This window comes from Ischnura elegans, chromosome 2 (genome assembly GCF_921293095.1).
Source record: "Ischnura elegans chromosome 2, ioIscEleg1.1, whole genome shotgun sequence".
Lineage (NCBI taxonomy): Eukaryota > Metazoa > Arthropoda > Insecta > Odonata > Coenagrionidae > Ischnura > Ischnura elegans.
The window spans coordinates 126,906,367-126,933,148 of NC_060247.1; positions in this window are offsets into that span (position 1 = coordinate 126,906,367).

Sequence of the window (26,782 nt, forward strand, 5' to 3'; positions counted from 1 at the left end):
CTGATTACCCATTTATTTTCTTGAATTTCTGCTATCTCTTACTTCAACTTCTCCGTTAAAGCAAAATATTTCATTCACCATGCTGAAGATGGTCACATTGTGACTGAAATATGGATGTGTATCATAAATTTCCTTTTCCTCCTGTTGCTTCCATATTTCATTGCATGGCATGTGGTGACTGCCATAACTATAGACTGTTGGTGTGTCATGAGCTTTAGTTCAGTATTGAGGACATGCTAACAGCTTACATTCTTCGAGTGACTCCTGCTGGACGAAGCAGGAAACAGACAAAATATTTTTGCATTCATATCATGGGGATAAAATCTTGGAAGAGGAGGTTGAGTGAAAGAGACTGAATAAAGCTATTGTATTACTGGGGACAGGGGTGCAGCTAGGAATTAAGGCTGGGGGGAGGGGGGTTTAGGTGCAACTAATACCGGGGTGTGTGGGAGTATGGCATACCCACCAAGATAAGCGGTAGGTGCGAGATTAATAAATTGCAGAATTTTAAGATAAATGGTTGAAAATGCATGTGAGTTTTACGGCTTTCTGAGGGATATATTATTAATCCTTATACTATTCTATTAGTAATATCAATACAATTAAGTAAAATGGATGAAACTTAAAATTTTCTCTGAGCTCTGGGGGGGGGTTTATCCCCCAAAACCCTCCCCCTCACTGTGCCACAGACTGGGGAAAAACTCTCAGAAATACATAGTACCAGGAGGTAAACATGAAATAAGAGACTAAATGAGGATCTTTGGAGCCAAGGGTGATAAGTACAATTTTTTTGAAGATAATGCCAATAATTGTTGGTGGGTACACAATATTGTTGTAAAAAAGAGATATATTTTACTTTATTTCACTTTTAATGTATTTCCACTTATCTTGTGAGCAATACTGCATTACTGCAGCCTGATGCTGAGTTGGACGGGTGCGCAGTTAAGTCTGTGCAGGCAGTTTTGTTCAGGGGCACAGCTATAGGCATTAAGGCTAGGGGGGTTTTAGGTGCAAGTAATACTTAGGGGTGTGGGGGTATTTCATACTCGTCAGGGTAAGCAGGGGTTGCGGGGGCCTTCCTCCAGAAATTTTTAAGAATAATGGTTCAAAATGGCGAGTTTTACGGCTTTCTGAGGGATATTTGATTAATCCTAACACTATGCTATAAGTAATACTGATCCAATTAAGTAAAATGGATTAAACTTAAAAATTTCTCTGACCTCTGGGGGGGTTTTATCCCCCAAAACCCCCCCCTCGCTGCACCTCTGGTTCTGTTCGCTCCAAGTGACAATCATAAGAGGCAGCTGGAATGGATAGGGCCAGGGGCGGATCCAGGATTTTTTTCTAAGCACAAGGGTCTGACAGGCAAATGGTCTTCTCATAATTGAGATTTAAAAACAACATAAAATAATTACCAGATTACAATCGGATGGTACATACCTCGGTATTATCGGTGAAGTCCATATATGCAAGAAAGAATGTTTTCACATAATTTAGGCGACACAGACTATTAAAATTTGATGAGTTTTTGAACACAAAAATGATCTCACATAAACCAAGGATGAAATTCGCCAGGAAAAAATCAATTGACTTTACCAGGAATCAAACCCGGATTTTATATGGATACACCAGATTGCCAGTCAGGTATCCTACCAACCCACCACCAGACCTTATTTTTTTTGCAAGGCCTAATCTCAGACTCAGCTAACTGAACATGTCATTGTCGTGTTCACACTGTGGTGCAGGAGATGGAGATTGTGCTTACTAAACCACTCTCGGTAAATAAACCCATCTTAGTTACTGTACCACAACGGATGGTTTTCAAAGCACTGCATAGAACAAGTGAATTTGTCCGCTGCAGTCATGTGCAAAGGTGCAAAGTTATATGCATCAAGGATGGAATTCGCCATGAAAATGAGCTCACCTGTGGGTCATCTCCTCCAAAAACTTTACCATCACCCACACCGAGACTCTTATATGGAGGTATAATAGGATACATAATTGAGGTTAGAACCAGGGGTGGATCCAGGATTTTTTTTAAGGATCAGACAGGCAAATGGTCTTCTTAACATTACATTCTTAACATTGAGATTAAAAAAACATAAAATAATCACCGGACGAAATTTTCTCTTTATTTTAATATGAAAGTTATTAATGTAAAATTAAATGATTGAGGCTCCGTAATACACAAAAAAAAACGAACCATATAAAATATCTCGTCAATTTTTAATGCATTTGGAGGGGCCCCTGCCCACGTGGCCCCACCCCTATTCCGCTGATCGATTTACAAATATATGTGAGGATGCATCATTCGCACTCAGACGGTCTCATATTCTGGCTTATCACTTGTTTCAAACATGTGCTATAATCTTGAAATTTTCCTACTGTATAAATTTTACCTTCACCAAAATTTCCCTCTATCTCAAATTTGATTTTTTTTTTGGCTTTTTCTCGTATGTATTTTCAAATTCGAGGCACTCTTTTAAGAACTGAAGCACCATAATGAAATCACTCCAATTACTGAACCTCAAGTGGGCAACAATAGTCCATCACTATGGAGCCATATATTGATTTCTTTAATTTCTTGAATTTCAGATGGTATTTCATCATTACTAGATTATGATCGCTATCGATATGTGCCCCTGAATAGCTTTTGCAGTCCTTTATCTGGTTCATAAACCTCTGATTCACTCAAATATAGTGTAGTTGAAATCTTCTTTTGTCTCCTGTTATTTTCCATGTATATCTTCATTGCATATGATTCTAAAATAACGTGCTGGCAACCACTAATTTTTGTTCTGTGTAGAATTCCTGGAGCCTTTCTCCTCTTTCATTTTGATTTCCTAATCCATATTTTCCAGTTATTCTTCCATCCTGGCCTTCACCGACAACAGCGTTCTAATCACCTAAAACAATAAAGTTGTTGCCCTCAGCCCAGGCTGATGTGAGGCATAATTGTTGGTGGCCTCGCATCACCAAGTCATGGCATCTTTACAGGTTTAATGTGCAATTTAGATAGCCTATATTACTCATGGATAGCCCCATACCACTTTGGAATGCCGCCTCTTTTTGTCCATGACTGCTTATTCGACAAGTAAACTCACTTATATCACAGCTAACATCTATATCTAGAGGTTGACCCACCATCCGCAAACCAAACCAATCATGCATAGCACGAATGAAATGTGACATTTAGTAACTGTGCGGGGATTTTGAATTTAATAATCTGTTCAGGAATTATTCATAACTAGCTATGCATAAGCCATTCACAAGGTGTTCCAATCGTAGGCCGTTCATGGGCTGTAGGATGGAGCTGTGTGAGCAGTTCCCAAACACTTTATTGATGGACCAAGAAATTTGTCAACCATTTGCACAGTTTGTGCACAGCCAAAGAGCAGTTAAGTGAACAGTTCATTTTCACCAGTGTTAGCCAGGCTGATTGATTTAACCGATCGCTAGAATACCTTCTAAGATTCCTTTAGCATCACCGCCATTACTACAAACTACTTTTTTTAAAGGAATTCTGTGTAATTTTTCTTGTTTTGCTCTTTCTGGCCTTTTGGTTTGGTTTGGCCCTTTGCCTTTCTGGCATAAACATGCTTTTTGAATTTATCACTTTGCTAAAGTTGAACCTTGTGGTGAAAGAAGAGGAGGCTACCTGGGCTAATTATTCCCAGATTAAATGAAACTATAATGTTCTTATATAGTGGTACATAGACCACTCATGTTACATGATGCTTGCTCCTCGTGGTGCATACCCTTAAAATAGCTCATACTGGCCTCTCATGGCGTGTGTCCTCAAAAATGCATATCAGAATGTACGTACATATATCTCTTAGTGCGCCCACTTCTTGGTGCCTGCCCTGGTAATTTGTGGTACACACATGCTCCTTGTGGTGCATACCCCTTGTGGTGCTTCCTGTTGGATGCCCCTCAATATTGCTCCACCCTTGCCATGGTGCATTTATTAACATTGGTGCAAATGCCATGTGGTGTGGGCTACTCTTTCGGCCTACTGTCCCCAGTCATGATCCTTGTATCTGCAACAGATGCCGTGCTTAATTAGGTGTAGACCAAAAATGTGGCATTAGTGTCCCCTTTTTCTCATAAATTTAACTCACACGTGATCATCCTTCAAGTGAAATTATTGATCAACAATCAGGGAGTGTCTCCATATCGCAAGAGTGGTGGTGGTGTAGCCAGGAGGAAATACACACCTATGATGGCTATCACTCCAAAAGTTAAAATGAACTCAGTGCCCCCCAAAGAAATTGATTTTAGCAGAAGGATAATTACCTATAAAACAAATTTATTCTACTACACCTATATATTTCAGCGAAACAGCTTCCCGATGACCCATCAATTTTGTAATTGGGAGTGCCAAAATAGCATAAAATGTGATTTCTGGAGACAAAAGTGTTCACATTTTCTCCTGCTCCAGAAAAAGCTCCTGCAATGCCAGTGGCACATTAAGGAGGGGGGGTTTTGTGGGTTAAAACCCCTCCCCCCCAGAGTTCTGAGAAATTTTTAATTTTAATCCATTTTACGTAATGGGATTGATACAACTAATAAAATAGTCTAAGGATTAATAAAATATCCCTCAGAAAGCCGTAGAACTCACCATTTTGAGCCGTTTATCTTAAAATTCCGCAATTTATTAATCTCGCACCTACCGCTGATCCTGGTGGGTAGTCCATACGCCCACACACCCCGGTATCAGTTGCACCCAAACCCCCCCCAGCCTTAATTTCTAGCTGCGCCCCTGGAGGGGGCGACCAGAATCCTCTGGATGGCAGTTCTCTGCACTACTCCCTTATATGTCGTGTATTATCAACAATACAATCCAGAGGACTGTGGGGGCGACTACCCTCCCCGTAATTTCCAGAGACATTGCAAAGTTGTTAATCTTTAAATTGTTAAGGTGACTCTCCAATTTAAAATTTATTTCACCAGCTTACGAAATAATAAGAAAAAATAATTGATGAATATCTTAAAGCTACGTAACCGCGTAGCAGACGGCAGGCGTATTATCGGTGAGATGTATTGCATACCACCAAGGCGCCGCTATCAGTAATAAAACGACGAAAACGACTTTAATAAGCCTCTTAGTAGTGCTTGGAAGGTGAATTTTGCTATAAACATTCAAGTAATATAAAAAACTCACATAATCACATTTTGGTAAATGAAACGAACTCGAGATTTTCAAGGATACGCAATGAACGAGATTATAGTCATTAGGGCTGTTTTACGCCACATTTTTTTATACTATTTTCGGTATAAAACTTAATTTTTATGTGCCAGGGTCTATATCAAAGCAATGATTTGAAGCAAAACAAGTATGAACAACTTTACAGAATCAGTTTTTGGTGGGTGTAATTTTCAGATTTTTGTATTTGACCTTCCATCCTGCGTATGTGATTCTATTAAGACATTTCTGAGGCTTATAAACTCCGGATAAGACCCCATTTGAATCGATAGTAAATACATCAAACTGCTATTCTCCCTAATGATGCTCTAAATAAGATCAAAATCAGAACAATAACTTCGAAGAAGATCAGTGGCGGATACAGATGGGGGGCGCAGGGGGCGCGCCCCCCCCCCCCCTTGCGGATCCGCATGTATTGCCGAACTTTGCAAAACCACAATTGTAACTTTTTTATATCATAAGATGGCATTGTCTTTTACATGTTTATAATCACTTTAAATTAAATTTTCATATACTCTGCCTGTGATTGATCATCTTTTATTACGATAAAATTAAAGACAATTCAAGATATGTTGCGCCCCCCCCCCTTGAGTTTTTTCTGTATCCGCCACTGAAGAAGATACATATTTTTGCCGTTCGTGTGAGCAGAAAAATGACAATTTCCCACGATATTCCCATTTTACGGTAATATTTTGCGAGTACTTACCTACAATTGCGGGCTAATTTCATGGAGTAGCACAATTGTACTGAGACTCGTAATTACATCATAGGCTTAGCATTCGTTTGTAAAAAGAGTGATGAGCGACATGAAAGTTTCACGGAAGATCTAAACATTTCCCATTTTTTTGACCTTCCACATGTCGTAAAGGAAATGAAATATTCATTCAATGTAATCGCTCCGAGCGCGTCAACTCACCATGTTTTTTACGAACAAAATTTTGTGAAAATGACATGTGGAGCCGACGTGAAAAAAATTAATTGCGGAACCATCATTTTATCAACTTCTCGTTGATTATTTTGTAATTTTTAATCGATTCTATCATTTATGAGCTTTCATGCATGCGATTGCATTTACGATTTTCTTATAGGGATACGGATTACAAAGCTAAAAACCGTGAAATCAACGCTATAATCTGTACGATTTTGAATAATGATAGCTTTTAAGAATGCAGCTGGCTCGAGGTGGATTCAAATTTGTTTCTTCCGTTTGGTATATTATATGACGCGATTAAAAATTTATCTCTCATTTTTCTCCTTTCTGTATCTTATTGTTAAAAACATAAATGGTTTGAATTAAAGGACTTGATGGGAATTCACGACTTGCTAAGTTTAACTTTGCATATGTTTCGATCGCATTTTTACTTTATAATTCCAGTATATGTGATCAGAATTTGCGAATCAGTATATCATCATTTACTCTTGAAATGTACCTTATTTAAGTAAAAATGTTGTCTAGAGAAACGTCTTGCATGTGTATGTGTGCAAAATTAATTTTATGCCATTTTTAATACCACATAATTTTGACGACGGTAGTAGGCAGAGGCAAAAGTACCATCCATCATAATTTAAACTTTTATCGAAAAAAATTTAAATGGCGAGTAGAATGTATGGTTTGGATGTTAACAAGCAAGAAAGTAGACAGGAACTCTCTTCTGACCTATATATTTCGTCCTCTCACCACGGTTATCCTTTTTAAATAATTGGATATCAATAATTATCAATCGCATTTATTTTTGCTCCTATCAAAACATTAAATATTTCTTCCTCCTCGTGACGTATGAATCGCATGTGGCACCCTTCGATGAGAAATCTTTGATCGATGAGGTAATTTTTATGTGGGACTGCATAACATGTTTTCCTTTGATATGTCGCTGTCCCCTAACAACTTGAGACTTGAGTGATCTTAAACGTTAGTGAGTTATCCATTACGGAAATGAGCAATTTTTCTCCAGCTAGCGGAGATTCCCCTCTTTTATAGTGGCGCATATTAGGTGCACATCGATCATCTGATTCCTTCCCCGCATGCTTTTTGTTCCATGCCGTTTACATCCTCCTTCATAGGCGGATTTATTGGGGTGGGGGGGGGGGGCACGTGCCCCCCTTCTAGACGATTAAAAATAGACAAGATTTTTAATACGGTCCCGTTATCATTACGTTCAATTTGCTTTGATTAATAAATAAAACATTTAATTTAGAGGTCACTCGCAAAGCTATTCTTTCTCACGTAAATTCAGGCATCAAAAGTTATTTCCATGGTAAAATAAAAAGAAGAAGCTACCGCGAACCGAGAGGATATGACGCGAGAGCCAGAAAATCATAGATTATTTAACTATTAATATGTTCATATTGATAACTTTTATATTAAAATAAAAAGTATATTTCGCACACTAATTGTTGTTTTTCTTCTTAATCCCAAGTATGAGAATACTGTTTGCTCGTCAGACCCCCCAGAAAAAATCCTGGATCCACCCTTGTTCTCCGCGATTGCTCACCCGCTGCTGCATTTCTTCCGCGTCCCCACCATTTTAAGGTTCCTCCTCACCCCCCCCCCCCTTCCTCTTATTCCCGCCAATCTCTCCACCACCTTTATTTAAACTTTTCCGCCTTTGGTCTTTCTCTCTTCCCCCACTCTTCCGCGAACTGCCATTCTTCGTAGCATCCGGCCCCGTGTTATTCGGACAAGAAGCAACTTTTGCCAACTTCCTTTTTTTCTTTTTTTTTTTAACCCTTTGAAGAAGAAGAGGAAGAGGATCCGCCTGTTACGTCCACCACCTTGCACCTGAGGGATGGAGGGAGGGGAGACGGCACTAGGGGGTGAGGAGGCAGACAGTATACCAAGGTTTTTAATTAGGGTCCATTGAAGAAAAAAAATGGGAAGAACAACCGGGGAGGTGAGTTGGGGGGGCGATGTAAAAGTTGGGTAAATGTTCTCTGCGGGGAGAAAAATAAATGAAAGAGGGGTTAAAAGGGGTTGGTCCGCGAGTAGAAAGAAATAAGTGTTAATTAGGTTTGAGGAATGAAGTTAGATAAGGGAGGGGGTGGGGCGGAGGTGAATCCATTTGATGCCGGGAAAAGAAAACTTGGCGCGGAAGAATACAAGCGGAAGACTGCGAGTTCCGCTCGTCCCTTAAAAGTCTCGGAGACGTTGTGGCCCTCACGATGGAAATACTACGATCTGTTACGTTGCTGCAGCATGTAGATCTTGGGCCAGATTTCATCTAAGGCACAAAATAGTAATTGGAAAAACGTTTTAAGTGATTAACATGGAATAGGTAGATCTGAGTTCATTTGGCATTTTGATGGAGAATGCACGCAAGAAAGCGTGATGTGGTACATCACGCTTCGCTGCTCATACCAAATATATATGTCACGCAGAATATTATTGCAACATTGTCAATTATTTTTAGAATGTTACTCATAACTTATTCTAAAATTGCGTGCAAAGTCACTCAATGGTTATGTTTTTGGTAAGTATCCGTGGTAGGTAGTTATTGTGGCATGTTCATGGTGTCCATGTAACGATAGGACAATTGGAAAAAATAGCACAAGTCAGCATTAAGTTTCTTAAAAGGGAGTTTTGGATCTCAAATTAGCAATCGCGAAAGAAAGAGGAGTAAAATCGAAGAAATACCAGAAAAAAATGATTTTCTTGGAACAGGAAAGCGTATGAGCTCAAGATGAACTTCTCGAACAATTACAAGGAACGCACTGTCAGTCTTAAGGAACTTTTAATGGCTACAAAATGTTTTACCAAGCGTGAAGATCCAAAATATTAGTACATCGATGTTTATGGCTTCCTTAAAGTTATATTGTCGGAATAATCTAATTTAAACAAATATTAAATGATTTTGCGAACAACAAGTCCTACTTTGGCATCGTTCTTATTAACTTGCCTTAAAATGTGTACACTACTTTTAAGTGGTATTATTTTATCTAAAAAAGTTTTTGTCCGAGATTTCGTATCGGGAAGTGTTGCTAAGGTACGCTTATCTGTTGCAGCTGCAATATTCGTGTCGTTGTTATTCGAGATTTTGCGGTCATTGCGGAAACGTAATTGGGGGTGGAATTCTTCTTCTGGCTTGTTAAAAAAATGACATCACAAAGAATTCTGATGATAAAATTGATTCTCTCGATCACATACGCACCTTGTGATCATGTTAGTCATTAAGTTGCGATTGAAATTCAGGGATATTTCACCAAAACCTTGTTTGAAAGTAATCTTAGGCGACGACTACACTTCCGCGCCCTGTTTTCTTTCCCACCATCAAATGGGTACAACTCCGCCTCCCATCTCTGTCTCCTTGCACCGCTTTTCACTTTTTTTCCATCTACTAGCAATTTTGTTTTTATATGCATTGTTTCATCGTTTTTGATAGTAATTTTTTTCATCGTTTACCCTTTACTCAACCCTCTTTCAGGATGAAAACTTCGACGATCAATGGCGGGTAGAGAAAGCTTTCTTTAAAAAAGTGTGAATAGCCCTTATCAGGATCAATTCATGAAAATTTAGTATCAGAGAATGAATTTCTTGAATAATAACTCGGATTGTATACAGAAATATCTCTACCACTGCAACTGGAGAAATTCTTCCGTACATAATCCACTCTTCCCTTTAGAAATTCGGTTGGATGCTAATATCAGCATGAAAGTTGAGAGAAAATTAGACATTTTTTACGTGATTACAACTTTCCTCCAACTGTCGACCTGTTAATTGGCCTTGAGTTTCCCGTTCTGCGCAATGATTCCTTGCTATCATTCAATTTTTTCCTCTAAAACTTCAGTCAAACTTATTTTCTCAGCCTACGTAACTGGTATGAAATAATTTGTCACACTGTAAATATTTCATTATCCCTTTATCAATTCGCCTCATACTGAAATAATCAAATTTCCACTTATAATGTACTTTGTACTTTAAGAACAAGGGCGTACCCAGGATCATAACTAGGGGGGGGGGGCAAGTCATGATCTAGGGGTGGGGCAAGCCATGGTCTTGGGGGGCTAGCCAAGTTGTGACATTTTAGCATGGAAAAGGTGAATTGAACCAACATTTTAAGAAAATTATAACAGCGCTTTATTAGTTTATGAGATTATTTCCTTGAAAAAATAGTTTTATTTTAGTTACTTATCTTATGCTAAAACATATCATTTTTCGTGGGTTTAAAGAAAATTTGTTGAATACTTTCGTTTCAGTACTGATTTTGCTTAAAGACTTTTGCGATTTTTGCTTCTGGGGGGGCAGCTGCCCCTCCTGCCCCTCGCAAGGCATGTTAAGGAATTCAACTAATTGTGTCGCACTGCAGTCTAAATTCTTTAACACGAGTCATCCCCACTAGTTTTTACAGATATTCACTTACCGCGTTTTAACCCGACAAATGATATCAAGTAGAGAACAGTCCCTACTATTTTAGGATTTTGAGCATTTTCTTCACGATGTGTCCCTTCCATCGAGTCAATGATTTCATATGCAACCTTTAGGCTGGGGCGGATCCAGGATTTTTTCTGAGGGGGGGGGGGTCTAACAGGCAAACGGTCTTCTCATACTTGAGATTAAAAACAAGATACAACAATTACTGTACGAAATATTCTATTTATATTAACATAAAGTTATTAATATTAAATTAAATGATTGAGGCTCCGTAATGCCTACAAAAAATAAAACGGATTAATAATAACCGTATAAAAAGTTTGTCAATTTTTTAATCGTCTGCCCCCGTCCTCCACCTAAATCCGCCTATGCTTGTAGGGTGGAAGATTATGGAAAATCTCGCTGCAAAAATGCTTGGATCATCTACCGCGGGTTATTGCCGAAGCCGGCGGACTGACTTCTGCATTTGATGACCATTCACGAAACACTCCAGACTCATGTGTCAGCATGATCCATATTGAATGAGACTTGATGATGACTGTGAATGTCGAAATTGTACAGATAATCTCTATTTATGAGTAATTCTCGGTAATCGAGCCGAGTGAGAATTTTAGTGAATTTAGTTTCAATGGGACACCCTTCCATCGTTCTCAGACTAATGCGATGGGGATGATCCTTTCAAACGTTTGCCGCAAGAAGTGATTATTCGCATTGAATTCCGAGAGTTATTTAAAACTATTATTCGCCGATAAAGAACTAAATATAAGTGGCGCTTTGGCGGATTGGCTTTGGGAGTGGGGGTCATATCGAATAGCACGCCACTTCGGGGTATTATATACGAAATTTTGTTTTGTAACATGAATGTAGGTATATAAGAAAGACATGGTTGCATTTAACGTTAATTTCAGAAAGTTGCAAGTTTCTTTTGATTTGTCTCCAAGAGCGTACCTAGGATCATTACAAGGGGAGGGGGGCAAGCCATGATCTAGGGATGGGCAAACCAAGTTGTGACATTAGTTAATGAGATTGTTTCCTTGAAAAAATAGTTTTATTTTAGTTACGTATCTTATACTAATACATATCATTTTTCGTGGGTTTTAAGAAAATTTGTTGAATACTTTAGTTTCAATCCACTACTGATTTTTAAAAAAAGACTTTTGCGATTTTTGCTTCTAGGGGGGGGCATCTGTCCCTCGCTGGGTACTCCCATGTTTGTCTCATTAAAATGAAGTCAAACAATCAGAATTTATATGTGGGACGAGAGTCCTTTGAGGTTTTTTAGTGGGGGTTTCTATCCCCCTCATCCTCCCATAGTTACGCCACTAGACTACTCATATTTTTTCGTCAATGGCAAACTTCAACCTTTTATATAGCCGATTATTCGCTCCAGTAGAGTTCAAATCGTCCCTGAAAAATTTCCTCATCATCCGGGCTTAGACCGTGCATCCCTCTGCTACGTTATGACCCTGTATGCCATAGTAACTACTCTGGCCGCGCTAATTCAACCCCTTGAACGCAATGTTTACCGACGTGTCTGAATCAATTCGGATTATCTTCGACGCTTTGTTTGCGAGTCAAACTCTCCGCATTAAAACCCTTCCAATGGCGAGGCCGGCGTCGGAGAGCAGAAATCCAGGGAACTTGGGCGCCGAGCAGTTCAAACTAAAACAGCGATTCACGCAGTTTCGCGCGCGGCATCTTGAGAGTACGCTCGGCAGAATTTCACGAAAACTTTGATTGTGTTTACACGTGGCGCCGCGATTCCGACACAGGGAATGGAGGGGGGACGCATTTGTGAAAGGGGCGTTGCCCCAGGGAACTATGGCTGGAGTGAAGTGAAAGAATTGCCATTGGGATAGTAGGATGCGATTTCGCACTATCCGCCTCTTCTCTGTTTATATATTTATCGAGTTGCGCCCTTAAGTATTAGCAGCAGTTACTTAATATATGCTTACTTAAAATATACTTACGTAATACGGTGCTTATATCCGTTGGCCATATTTTGATTCAACTTCTTCTGGTGCTTTTATCTGATCTTATGTATTTTCAAGATTCGTTATGAAACTAAAAATATAGTCTGTAAAATTTGTTATTTTCTGTCGAGTTGCGCCCCTAAGTATTAGCAATCCGCTTATGTTTACTTAATATATATTTACTTACTCAAAAAATGCGGTGGTAACATCCGTTGGCCATGATTTAACATCCTCTAATGGTTTCAACTGATCTTATATGTTTTTGATGATTGGTAATGAAACTGAAAATATAGCCTGTAAAATTTGTTATTTTCATATAGTGCTTATCTCGATCATTACTGTCACACTTTCATAGTATCTACCTTTTCAGGGTCAGTGTTTAACTACGCGACGAGGTAATTTTTAATCTGAACGAGTAAGTAAGCAAAATCTCAATTGATGTCAGCCACTCATGGATGGCAACTTACGCGTTTCTTTCTTGTAAGATTAAGAAAGATTTGCCAAATGAGGAGGATTTGCTTTTCACTATAATCTATCTTTATTTTTCACCATAACCTATCTTTCCCTTTCATCTTTTCCCTGAGGTTATGTCGAAATACAATTCATTTGACATTCATTTTTTCAACAATTCTCCGAATTCTATGAATGAGTTGCTATTTCGGGATTGATTGAACGACCCGACTATGCCTAACTTACACGAATGAGTACTTTTTGCAGCGTTAAAACTCTCTGCTGAAATGATTTCCCCCTTGGTCTCAACGTATAAATTAAAAAATCGCCTGGATCGGGATTCGAACGGCTGATTTTGCCTTCAAGAAGTTTTTGAAAATTTCAACCGCTATTAATGGTGATATTTCTGTGCTCTCTACGAAAATCTCGTCATGTCCGTTTCAATGAATTAGGAAAGGTTTTTACTGGAATATATAAAATTAGATTCCGATAAAATGAAGACAGATTAGCCCACAAAAACGTAATTGTTTGTCTATAATTAGGTTTTGATATTAAACTGGTCTCATTGGAAGCATATGATGCTTAAATATTTGTATTCCAGAATATTGACATTATAACATCATATATCATCGTATATATCATTTATATGCATAAATATCATATGAATTTTTTTAAATTGATAGTTTTCTGGCCAAGAGAGGATAACTTCAAGATAACCCACAGGCGATGGTGCACATCACCAATGGCATAGGCAGCTATGTACTTAATAATATACATCTTTTTAACGAAGATCATTTTTTTAATTCGTAAATTTACATGAAGTCGTTCGATGTTATTTTATGCAAGTGCCTTGAAGTCCTAGTTAAAATTTTGCGTTGAAGTTAACTCGCAAGTAACCTCTTCTGAATTTTAAACATGGAAGCCTTTTCCCCTTGCTTATTTAAAACTCTTTCGTGTAAGTTTCTCTTGAAAATTTTAGGCAGCTTTTAACTACTTGAAAACTTGCAATAAAATAAGGGGCTAAAGAAAAACTACTGGAAAAGTAGTTTCATTCAGTAGGTCACACGTTCTTCCGACTCGTGTATGGGATTTTGAAGATTGGCGTATGACGCATAAAATGTGTTTTCATTTTGTCAACCAGACGCAGCATGCGAATTTTTCTTTTCTTTGAGACGCAGCGCTGCCAGATGAAGCTATGCTCTATGGGACCCTTTGATTGAATGCTTCCGAGTTCACGAGGCGTCTATTGGCGTAGAGGAGATTCCCTACTAGCATTTAGCTTGTGACAGAAAAGCGGCCTCTCGGGGTGTTTGGAGGGAATTCCCGTGTTTGCCTTTTGTTCAGGATTTGGATCGAAAGAGGGAGGGGTGCAGGCGACTGGGATGGGTGGGGGAGGGAGGGCGGTCGTGGTGGGTGGGGTAAGGTTGCGATCTACGAGTAGAGAACAAAAGTATGGTTATAGTAAGATGGGCGGACGGGAGAGGAAAGAGCCATAGCGATAGGGAATGAATTATTGCTATCTCTTATATTTGCTTAGGGTGGTGATACATAGGTCGAGGGTAGAGTAATGGCTAGAAGAGGGAAGTATCCGTCATAGACAGAGCAGTAGCAGAGATGGTGCTATTATATTAATACAATAAGAACTCTAGGGGAGCAAAGTCATTACGAACTTGTTATAGTGCCGTGTGACGCAATTTATTTTACCTCGATCACGTAATAACATGGTTGATGATCGGGTTGCTACCACGATGCCTTGAGTAAATCATTCGTCGTATGACGTATGGCCCAAGTTTTACCAGAATGAGGTAAAGTACAAGAAATGGGGTATTTATCAGAGATGAGCGAATGCTACGACATCGAATCAGGTATGATTCGATTTATCCGCCGCACGAATTAAATTTATTCGATTCCCATAGATTAAAAACATTCTGCCAAACAGGATTGATTTCCGATTTTTTTCTTTAGGCATTCCATCTATCATTACCGGCGCGTAGTCTTTTTAAGAGAAAAATACCTTAAACTGATATGTCATTTCCGAAGCTGGTGGTAATTTTTTTCTTGCAACTGGTGGCAACTTTTCTCTGTATGAGAATATGTATTTTGTTAACATTCAAATTCAACTGGATGACGCATAGTTTCACTATGTTTTTGGTCCACTTGGAGAAATTTACCAGATAATCGTAGATCCTTTACCTAAATGCTCTAATATGAACATTTATTTTAGTTTAAAAATAATAAAATACATACTGAAAATCCCTACGGCTTTGTACTTCTGTCGAACATAGAATAACCTCGGAATGTGAAAATAAATAGGTATTTTCATCATTGGTCACGAATTTACAAATTATCTTTTAATCGTTACTAATGTAGAGAAACTCGTTGCTACAAAAATTTTTAAAGTCAAGAGCAGAGTTTTTACTCTCGCTCTGAAAATTCCTAATAATGCGACGGAAAAATTTTATGTTGCGTCTCGTGAAAGAGTGTAATGTGTTCACCAATCCATGAGGGATAAATGACGGCCGTGTTGAAATAGTCTAAGATGGAATTTTCGCTTCAATGCATGAGGTTATGGGAAAACCTACGAATTGCAAATTTATGACACAATCGCAATGAAAATTCCCTCTTAAAAACAAGCGGAAAGAATTGATTTTATCCTTTTCGTAAATTAGAATTGTTCAAGACCGATTCTATGCCAGCACATAAGCAGTTATGGCTCTATCAACCCAAAAGTCTTGTGAATGTTATCTTTATATGGCCGAATACTGCCGGCGAACAATTTGACGTAAGTCATTTCGAATTGCCAAAATAGCGTGTTGCAAACATTCGCGTAGCTTCGGAGCCATGAAAAATATTGCCATGACTTAACTTTTGCGATGCCAAGCAGAGGAAAACACCAAGCCGTTGTTACGTGGAGCAGCAATAGCGCGAAAATAATACTTATTTCTTCCCTCAGTCTGTTGATATGGCTGAAATTATTTTCTATTCTTCGAAATATTTACTTCTCTAAGTTCGATCTATCAGTACGCCAACAGTAAGCTATCGACTGGAAGATAAGTTTTCTATAATATATGAATTTCACAGTTTTTCAACTAATTACATACTCATAAATAATAACAGATAATACTCAACGCAATGGAACAAAATTTCAAATGACTCATTATTGAATATTGTATTGCGATGAGAAGGAAGTAAGTGTGCAAAATCCAAGCCGATCCAACGATGAGAAGTGAGTTCAAAATCAATTACAAGATTCAATCGATGAAACAGAAAAACAGACGAAGCACGTTAAGAAAAAGCAAGTAAATGAAATTTTTCATTTTTTTGTCGGGAATCATAAGAAATCATGCATTCCAAATTCAGTTTGGGAATAGCAGAAAGACGTAGCGCTAGGGGGTTGTGAAATTTGGTGCCTAAGGCAAGCTTACGGTCTTTCATCTTTTGCCTTGGGAACACCCTATTACCGAGCGCACATGACCTGAGAATGTTCGTAAATCCTCTTTCAGTCGAACTGCTGGATTTACGAGAATTGTAGGCCAATTGAAAATTCATCGTCTTTGCATTGGATTCCGGAGTTTTTCTATTGCTTGTTCAACGGAAAAAAAGTTCTTTTCCAATCTCACTTCGAATAGGTTAAGTTTTTTAGTTTCACTATTTTTAGTCTTTGATTCCTTGAACATACTATCTCATTCAGTGTCATTGACTTAAAATTCTGTGAACCCTAAAAAAAGAGGACGGATTGAAAGACCGATTTCTTTTATATGTGAATGTATTAAAAAAAAAAAAACTTCGTACGAGTTGAGTTTCGAGGGAAGGAATGATTTTCGGGGTTGAAGTTCCTTGGGCGGGTCGACTCACTGAGTTATGACCGGAGTGAGAGCCAAAATTATGCGTCAGTAGTTTTTTGTCCAACCTTTAGTGGGAGCAGAAATTTAAGCGCCGGAGCTCCGAAATTCATTCTTTCGATCTATGATGGAGTAAAGGGCAGTTAACGACCCATTTTTCATTTGCGTAATGTTAGTCATTCATTGCATAATATTGCCATCCTAAGATTGGTATATGCGGCCCTCCATTTTTCTGTATCCTAAATATTTATTATGAAAAATATTTACACCGGAAACTGGTTTTTAGATTGAGTTGGCAATTATCTACAGGGAGGAGAAGGGCAAATCTTCCAAGGGACAGTCTATGAGGTGGGGAACATTAATTTTTTTCCTAATTTAATGACCTTTCGGATATTTCTGTTTTCGGTTATATCTTCTTCGCATAAACGTTGTTGAAGTGCTGAAACCTGCATTGTCAGGGGGAGCTACTGACAGAGATGGAGGCCTTTACATACTTGAAGGTCTATTGCTTGGCTAAGAACGGATATCTTTCGCCGAAAATCGAAAAATCAATTAATAATCGCATCATATTTCCACATCCGACCGAAATGATAAAACAAGGGAGATATTTTACCAAATGGTTAGGAATAGGGATTCGTTTTTACATTGGCAACTAAGAACTCAAATAAATGGTTGGATGACCTCAGACAGTAATCTCTCACAACGTACACCAAAATATTTTATGTATATATTCTGTTAAAAGCTGACGGGTGGTGTCACAACACCTCCCACTAGTGGCGGATCCAGGATAGAGAAAAGGGGGGTGCTTAAGTGGGGTTAAAAATTCCAGCAGTAGTGGGGGTCGGAAAAAATTACTATTCTATCTAGTGGCTATAGCCCCCCCATAGATCAGCCACTGCCTCCCAAAACACACCTATTGAAAACACTTTGGGGTAGTACATATTTCGTTGTCTCGGGCGTGACTTCATGGAATCGACTTAACATAATGAAATCAAAAAGATTTTATAATTCCACATAAATTTTATACTGTACAGCCTAGTTTTCGTAGTGGCACGTTTCACCTGTTGACTTCAGGTGATGACGTTCCACGTTGTAACCTAGGTCTTATGTACCTACAGTATCATATTTATGTGTAAGTATACATTTTTTTTACATTTAATTATAGTAGGTAGTTGTGGAATAGATCTATCATTTGAGTGAAATAAAACCGTGCTGCGTATCAATTGCAATCGATAGCGAAGTTCTTCGCGAATATCTCAGTGCCCTACCCCCTTCCTCTCTTCCGTTCTTCACTGGCTCCTCAAGAGCGGCGGCAAACGGCATTCATCTGCATTGATTAAGACGCAGATTGAAGGGGGCGGGTTTACAGTTCAAGTGTTCCCGATAATCCGCACACAAGGAGTCCGCGTCTTTAAGACGACTGACTTTCCCCCTTTAGCTCCCACCCAACGATTGTGTACCTTTAGGGCGAACCCCTCCGATTCCCTCAAATACACCTCGCTGGAGTCACCTCGCTCCCTCTCTCCCTACGACTAGAGAGTCAGTCTGCCTTTCCCCCTTTAAACGGCGAACAGATTTCCCGGGTTCCCCTTCCCACCCCCCCCCCCCCCTAAAATGTCCCCTTCACAATGTTTCCGCTCGCAACCCCGTCTTCCATCCAAACTCGCAGGACCCGAATATCTCCTTGGCCGACCCTCCTCCCCTTGCAGAATCCGAACAGCTATTTGTTGAGACGAATTGTTTTCCTGTGCAGCCGAAGGGTAATTCGATCCCTCTCCTCCACATCTCGCTATTACGACTCTCCCTCCCCCTTCCTCCTAAGGGCCCTAAAGGCCCTCTCTCCCCCGCCTTCCTCTTCCACCCACCCCTCTCCGCCTCTTTTCATGACCAGCCCTTCGACTCCGATTGCATTTTGTTCGCTGCGCCTGGAAATCGTGTTCCCCACGCGCTTCCTGCCTCGCGGAAGATGACGCATTTTATGGAGGCTAGTGCCATGTCTTGAAAGGTACTGAAGGCGGTATCTACCAGGGGCGCAGCTAGGAATTAAGTGTGGGGGGTTGCGGATTAAGGTGCAACTAATACCGGGGTGTGTTGGGGTATAGAATACCCATCAGGATAAGCGGTAGGTGCGAGGTTTGTAAATTGCGGAATTTTAAGATAAATGGTTCAAAATGGTGAGTTTTACGGCTTTCTGAGGGATATTTTATTAATCCTTACACTATTCTATTAGTAATATCAATCCAATTAAGTGAAATGGATTAAACTTAAAAATTTCTCTGAGCTCTGGGGGGGTTTATCCCCCAAAACTTCCCCCTCGCTGCGCCACTGGTACCTACCATCTCATCTGCGTGATTCAGTACCAACGACTTATTCGGACATATCTATCCATATACAGTAAAACCTCTCATTAACGGACACTAACGGTCCTCGAAAATGAGTCCGTTAGTAAGAGGTGTCCGTACGCCGGAGGTGCCCCGAAAAGAAAACCTAAATGTTTAACGACTTGCAAGTTACCACAGTGATAGTTTTTCTTAATTTTATCATGAAGTAAAATTCGTATTTTCGAAAGTTGCATTTCTTAATGAGTCTTTTGACTCGGATTTTACAATGTGAAGTTTTTCTATCATAATATGGAAGAGTAGCACCTTTTTTAGTATATATCCCACATTCAAGAAACATTTACATTCATTTCAATGCAACATGGCTGAAATGGCGCCAAGTGACTGGCGTATTGTGCGACCGTCGAATGCCTGAACGATTCAGGGCCAAAGTATACAAGACCGTAGTCCGCCCAGTGGCCCTATATGGAGCAGAATGTTGGCCAGCCACAGCAAATCAAGAACAGGCCATGCATGTCATGGAAATGAGGATGCTGCGATGGATCCTAGGCATCTCCCGCCTGGATCACATCAGGAATGAAGACATTCGGAAAAGAATGGGAGTTGCATCGATCACAGACAAGATGCGGGAGGCTCGACTGCGGTGGTATGGGCATGTGGTGCGTAGTGATGAGAACTCCGTGGCCAAAACAGCAATGCGGCTGAGTACTGAAGGACGCCGACCACGAGGACGACCAAAGATGCGCTGGCTCGACAAAATTAAGGCGGACATGAAGACCATCAACGCCACGTCAGTAGACGCCCTGGATCGAGCCAAGTGGAGAAGGCTTTGCAGAAAAGCGGACCCTGCAATAGCGCGGGACAAACGCTAGGAAGAAGAAGAAGAAGAAGATTCAAGAAACATTTACGACCCAGGTTTGTACGGATAACCGCCATTTTCAAGGTGGATACGTTGAAAAAGATTGCCATTGCATGTTTCATGGATGGGTGGGTAATTATTAAATAGGTGGTTTTCTTCCATTATCATGAAGAGTCTCTTTAACTGAGCATTGATTATGCAAATAAAGGTCAATACCACCAACTTCAAATAACTCGAGGTTACGTGATTATATAGAAAACTTTAATTCAAAATGTTTTGTAGGAATGCTTTAAAAACCCTCCCTACGCAACTGAAATCTTTCTACTCACAGCACGCAGAGTCGTCAATTGTTATATTTTTAACGGAATCTTACCCCAGACCTTTTTAAACAGCTTTAGCGCTATTTACGTTCAACTGGCGCACTTTGCGTTAATGCGTTTATTTGAACACATTTCCTGAAGTACGAGGGTCGTCCAAATAATAATGCCCCACTTTTTTTAAAAAGCCATTGATATACATAGATAAAGTCCTCGTCGGTGCTTCACAATTGATGTTTGTTCTCTGCGCTGATGAAGTTTGACACCGTTCTAGCAGATAGCAGAACCGTAGTACAGCGTCAAAATGGCGTTTACGTACGACTCACGTTAAAAACATCGTGCTGTTACTGAATTTTTGAGTACAGAAAAAGAAACCGTGGTAAAAATCCATAAACGTTTGTGAGCAGTGTATGGCAACGCTGCAGTTGGTAGGAGTGAAGTTGGGCGAAGGGTAAAGAAAGTTACAGCCTCAGGAGATGCAGAAATAGAGCTCCATGATCAGCCACGCTCGGCATGGCAACGCCTACAAAACAAGAGCTTTTACTACCAAGGAACACATGCTCCCCCAAAATGTTGGGGCTAGGCCTTAGAACGTAATGGGTACTACGTAGAAAAATGGGCATGGACAAGACACGTTGATGCATATTGTCACCAAATTCTGACTCTTTACAATAAATATGTTCTGAGAAAAAAGGGGCATTAATTATTGAACGACCCTCGTAGTATCTCCATAGAGAGGTGCTATGTCTGTTCTTATTCTGCGAATTTCATGCCTTATGGTAGTTATCCTTGTTGTAGATGCTTAAGATATACCCTTTTTTACGCGTCGGAAAGCTTTTACTCAAAGCGTACTCAAAACTTCTGATTTTCGAACGTGTTCAAAACAGAATTATTTTGAAAAATCAATTATTTTGTCTGCAGTCAGTAGAAGACATTTTGGAGGGCACTCGGATATTTCACGCAAATTACATATATTTTTAGATGTAATATCCTAGTAAAAATATTTAAATAATGCTTTTTCGCGCATCAAAAAACACACCGACAGTATCGTATGCAGAACTACGAATTCTCAGCGTATTCTCTGGAACAGTTTTTACTTCAAGCCACTGGAGTGCTCCAATGTCAGCAATATAGCACTGTTGAGCTAACCATAAGTCAGCCATTTGTTACATTAGACTTAACGCCATTTAAATACACTCGTTGATAAATAAATAGATGAATTTATTCTTCCTTTTCAATACAAAACGCAGAAAAACTTTTAGCAGCACCACAGTAGGCAGTCAGGTAGATTCAGTGGTTATCATTAGGGTAGAGCGAAGCACTTTCTACTTACTAAAATGGCCCTTATGCATTATTTATTCATGAATTATTATAGATGTGATACGTTATTATTTCAACCTAGAGTTGGATTGAAGGTCGTATCTGGCATTATTGATTATGAAAAAAACTTTTAATTAATAATTTAAAAGGCTAAAATGAGTTCTGTGGAATCAAAATTGGGGTTTTTACACAAATTTTGAAAAAAATTTGTCTTGAAGAAATAGAAATTTTAAAAACTCCAAACTTCTTATTTCCTGCTCCATGGAAACAGCATGCAGCTTAAGGCAGAGTTTTATTTTAGGCCAATGGAATTGCATCCACATCATTAAATTTATGCCTAGTTTATGAAGCGTGCGTCAAGGATTAGTGTACTTGGGATGGGTCATTGTTGTGGAGGACGGAATGGATTTTGAGAACTTTTGCCGCGTTGCATTTGAAAATCCCAACCCATCCGTAGTATCTTTATAATCCACTTCATTTTCGCTGAAATCGCCGAGGCGCATTCTCTTCGCCCAGGGCGTGAGGAATGATTTAGAAATGCCTCAGCGGGAAGAGACGGAATGGTGACAAAAGGACGCATATCATCATCATCCGAAAGGATTTTTTTCAAGGAGTCGCTCCGGCGCGTCTTCCTCTTTGCTCCTCCTCCTCCTTTCGAGGACTCTGTCCTAATTACGGCAGCCAATCAAAGAGCAGACGGGAGAGGGCAACAATGGAGTGACGGATCAGACGTTTCGCTCTAGTGAACGTGTGTACACAGTCGCTTGTTTTATTTTATCCATCATCTCTGTCCCTCTCTCTCTCTATCTGCATCTCCTTTCCCCCTCTTTAAAAAGGGAGAGAGCTTCAGGAGTTTCGTCTCCTTTCGACGGAGAACCGTCTTGCACGTTTCGGTGAATAATTTCTCTCTTATCGCAATGCGGAAGTTTTGCGCTTGTACGTTTTCTTTTTTTTCTTCCCCTGCCCAGCAGCGTGGGAATCTTCCAATTGAGACGGGGATCGCCTCGTTGCTGCCGCGAGGATGAAGTCTTCTTCCACCTCTCCTTTTTTTCCGGTCGTTTTACTCGGCTCAGTGAAGTTAAAGAAAGAGTCTCGAGATAATCAGCAATGAATTCGCGAAATACTCCCGTAGTTATCCCGCGAGAAGTAACCTGTTACGGTTAAATGCGCTCATGTCTGAGTCGGACGGACGGCGCGGCGGCAGCGTCCAGGTTCACCGTTCGCTTGTGTCTCCTTCGTTTTGCTTTACAAGCCCGTCTGAAAAGAGTCGATGTTATATTTTTTGGCGTTATCTCAAGATTCGAGGGAGCTTTTAGTGATATTAAATACTTTTTAAATCGTAAACTTAAGTAGGAGTTGAATTGACCCTTTTTGTAAGAGAAGATACGATCAAGAATAATTGATAATTTTTCGCAAGATGCTGATAATGGAAATAACAAGGAAGCCTTCACGTTTCTTGCTCTATCATACTTTCAACGGTAATTTAAAGTATGAAATCATTACTTTGAATTGGCTTAGGGACTGGTAAGACAAGATGGTCAGGATTTGCCTGGCAAGTGGTCATACGTTTGAAGATTTTATGGAGATATACCGTTTGCAATTTCAGCTGGAGCTGTCGAAAGAAATGTGATAAATTTTTCTTGGCCTCTGCTGTTCTCATTCTTTAATAGATATACTTTAAGACGAATTTTCCTCTTCATCCACTGCATTGTTGAGCGTCAGTAATCACTCTGCCCATTGGTAATTGCATCGAAGTAGATTTAAAATGGGGGCAACAAGCGCTGCACGACTCCCCTTAGTGACGTTTTTATGTAAATGAATTTCTTTCATTCCCGCCTTTCCTTAATTAAGTGTGCATCAAAAACTCCGCGCAAAAAGTTATGAAATATTCGAGGAAAATTCAATTGAAATTGATTAACATTTAAATAGCTGGCCTATTTTCATTGCTTATTTTTAACATACTTTTAAAACTATTTTACATACATGTTTTATGTGTACGTATATGTTATTTTGTTTGCTCGAGATCTACGTGGAAATTTGTTCCCTTGGAAAATCTGCAAGGCTAGTGAGTGACGTTTGTGTGTGCTCTTGTTTTTTGGTTAAATTTGCTATTATATTTAACCCCATTTACATCCATACTAAACTCCTTTTATATCCCCTTCCTGTCCCCCATTTTTTCGTCCAGTAAAGAGTACAGGCTTAGGGAATTCATTTCTTTCAACAGATTATTTTACTTTCAATTAGAGATAATTTTCCTTCTTTAAATGTTATCACCGTTATTTTCAGTACAAATAAATAATGGAGGGCTATTTTCACCGGTACTTTTGAGTTGATTTGTATATAATACGGATATACGATTCAGAGATTTATATTTAAAAACAAAACTCGATTTCCATGTAACAAGTTAATCATTCCTGCAGCTATACATATAACACTTAAACGCAAAGAATTTTATATATTGCTTAAATGCACGCATTTCATGGGGACAACATGAATTTTATACGAAATCTCCTTTTTGTTTCCCGCTCTTGATTTTTATAAGGTTGGGTTATGTCTGCTCAACCAGTGCCATCTTCCGGGAAATGAGATGAATTTAAAAGGTAAATGCTCCGATTTATTCTTGACGATATAAGCCTTATATGGTCCGGAGGAAGAAAGCAATGCTTGCTACGAATTGAGAACGCGAATTACCATCATGAAGAGAGGGGAATATTGGCTTGCATTTCCGCGACCACTGAAATAAGGATCGTTTTGATGCGGAATCCCGCCATACGTTCCTTCCTCCCAAGATGCTTTCGACTTCCTCCTCCGTATCCCGTTTCCACGGACATTTCATGCTGGACGTTCAACTCGAAATACTTCCCTGAAATAGAATATTACTCTCGGGTTCCATCCTTCTCTCCCTTTATGCCGCACTAAAAAAGTAGTATGAGCCACCCCATCTAAAAACATAAGTAGGCATCTTGGGATTGAAAATATGGCCTTTAGGGAGCGGTGAGCATTCCGGGGAACGAATTTATGCCCATCGAGTCGGCCCGCCACATCTCTATCCTCAGCAAGAATAGAGCAGCGACGGGGAGGGGGCGGAGAGAAGAATCAATAACTCCGTAAAGGAGATGTCTGACTCGTTTCTTAAAATATGTTATTACGCCCTTACGGTGCAAGTAGTCTGACCGATTCCCCCTCTCGCTGCACGCGTCTTACCCTCACCCCCGGTTAGACTTCTTCACCCCTATTCCTTCCCCATATCCATCTGCGCTATAACCCAACGCTCCCTACCACAACCTATTTTGCCGACCTCCAAGGAACCCCAGTCTTCTACAGATACCTTTAACCTCATAGGTTTGTCCGTAACACATTTTTATCTTCCAATTTTGATGCCAAAAACTAGTCGACGACCTATAATATCGATAACTGTCCTAAGCACTGCATATGACGTGTAACTTAGTACGCAGTCACGCGCACGGGTGTAGATGGATACACCAAGGGAGAAATTCGCCACGAAAAAGTCATTCCACACGAAGAAGGTGGCTTTTGAAATTTGCTTCGGAAGAAGTATAGACTTGGTGGTGTAAGTGATAACATTACGTGGCCGGCAATCGAAATTTCTGTATTTGCATACCGGCTAAACTACATGAGTTTTTTCACGGCAAATTTTATCCTTGGTGTATATCGATAGTAGTATATCGAAAAACCACTCAACGTGTGCGAAAAATCCCCAGAGAAAAAAAATCATTCGCCTTGACTAAATACTCCGAAATATCTACTCCTAATTTATTATTTTCCATCCATAATAATATGTTAAGTTTTTGGTTTAAATGTTAGATCGATGTGAGGCGTGATTTTACGCTAAAGAATATTCCTTTAGGACCGCTGAAACTATCAGTAATAATTTGAAAAATCTTGTTTATTTGGCAGACATTCACTTCTTATGCATTAACTTAAAAACTTTAGTATTTTAATTGCGAGTACGTATTCAAGTACATATTAGATCAAATCCGTATACATGGTTTGTACTAGCAACTTACCGTGTCCTAGGGAACAATTGGTCGCCTATATCGTTCCATCTCAGAAAATATTTTCATTTCGAGCTCACTTGCCCTCATCTACCATCGCCATCGATGGGAATATACTGTGGAAGAAGTATACACCTCACTATTATAACTAAAACTCCCGTACTCGCAGAAATTACTTCGTGCGCCCACAGAAACTTTATTGTTTTCTTACTAGCCGTCGCAATTATTTAGACCACTTTTTCTCTGGAATCCTTTTCGCCATCTTTGAACTCTAAGGATCACTCACCTCTCGTTTTTGATCGCTAGAATATTGTATGGGAAGTTTGAGGCCTCACTCAGCTAATGTGTCTCATTAGAGTAAATAGTGCTCGACCCAACTCCTCCCTCGACCTACACTCGCATCAGTGTTTGCACACAAATAGAATATCGGTCGCTATGCGCCGCTCATGGGAGTAGCTAAAGCCAGTCCGCTAAACCCTTCAATCATGGCCGTCTTCCACCTATTTCGAAATATTCGACTATGAAGATACACTTAACTTTTGAACCACAAGAAATGGAATACTAACCCCCTTTAGAAGTGAAAGCGAGAAATTGCGTATTTGACCATCTCGAGAAGGGTCTCGTGGCTTGCGATCCATTTAAATGCACGGGAAATTACCAATTTTGAATTCTTTTTCTCATCGGATATAATTTGGATGATATGATCTTTTTACCTCGAAATATAACTTTGTACCTCGAAATTCACCATTTTCAAATTCGAATTTTTCACATTTTCCGATTAAAAATACGTGGTAGTGGGCAATCTTTGGAGCAAGGGCTTCAGCCTGGCCTCTGTGTGCGGTATAGCAACAATATTTCAACTTTTTTTAGGGAAACATGAAAAAACATTTAGGTCATCGGGATAGCCTTACCTGTCTGAGCGAATACGTTTATGAGTGATAAATAACTTGGCCAATATATAGGTAAGCTCTATCAAAGGCATCGAGATGGCTAAGGAACAAGTGAACTCAATTTAACCCTTTCTAGCCCGTAGCTGCTTCTGGGAGAAATTCAATTTCAAGACCTTTCATTTTAAAAATGTGAAAATATTTTACT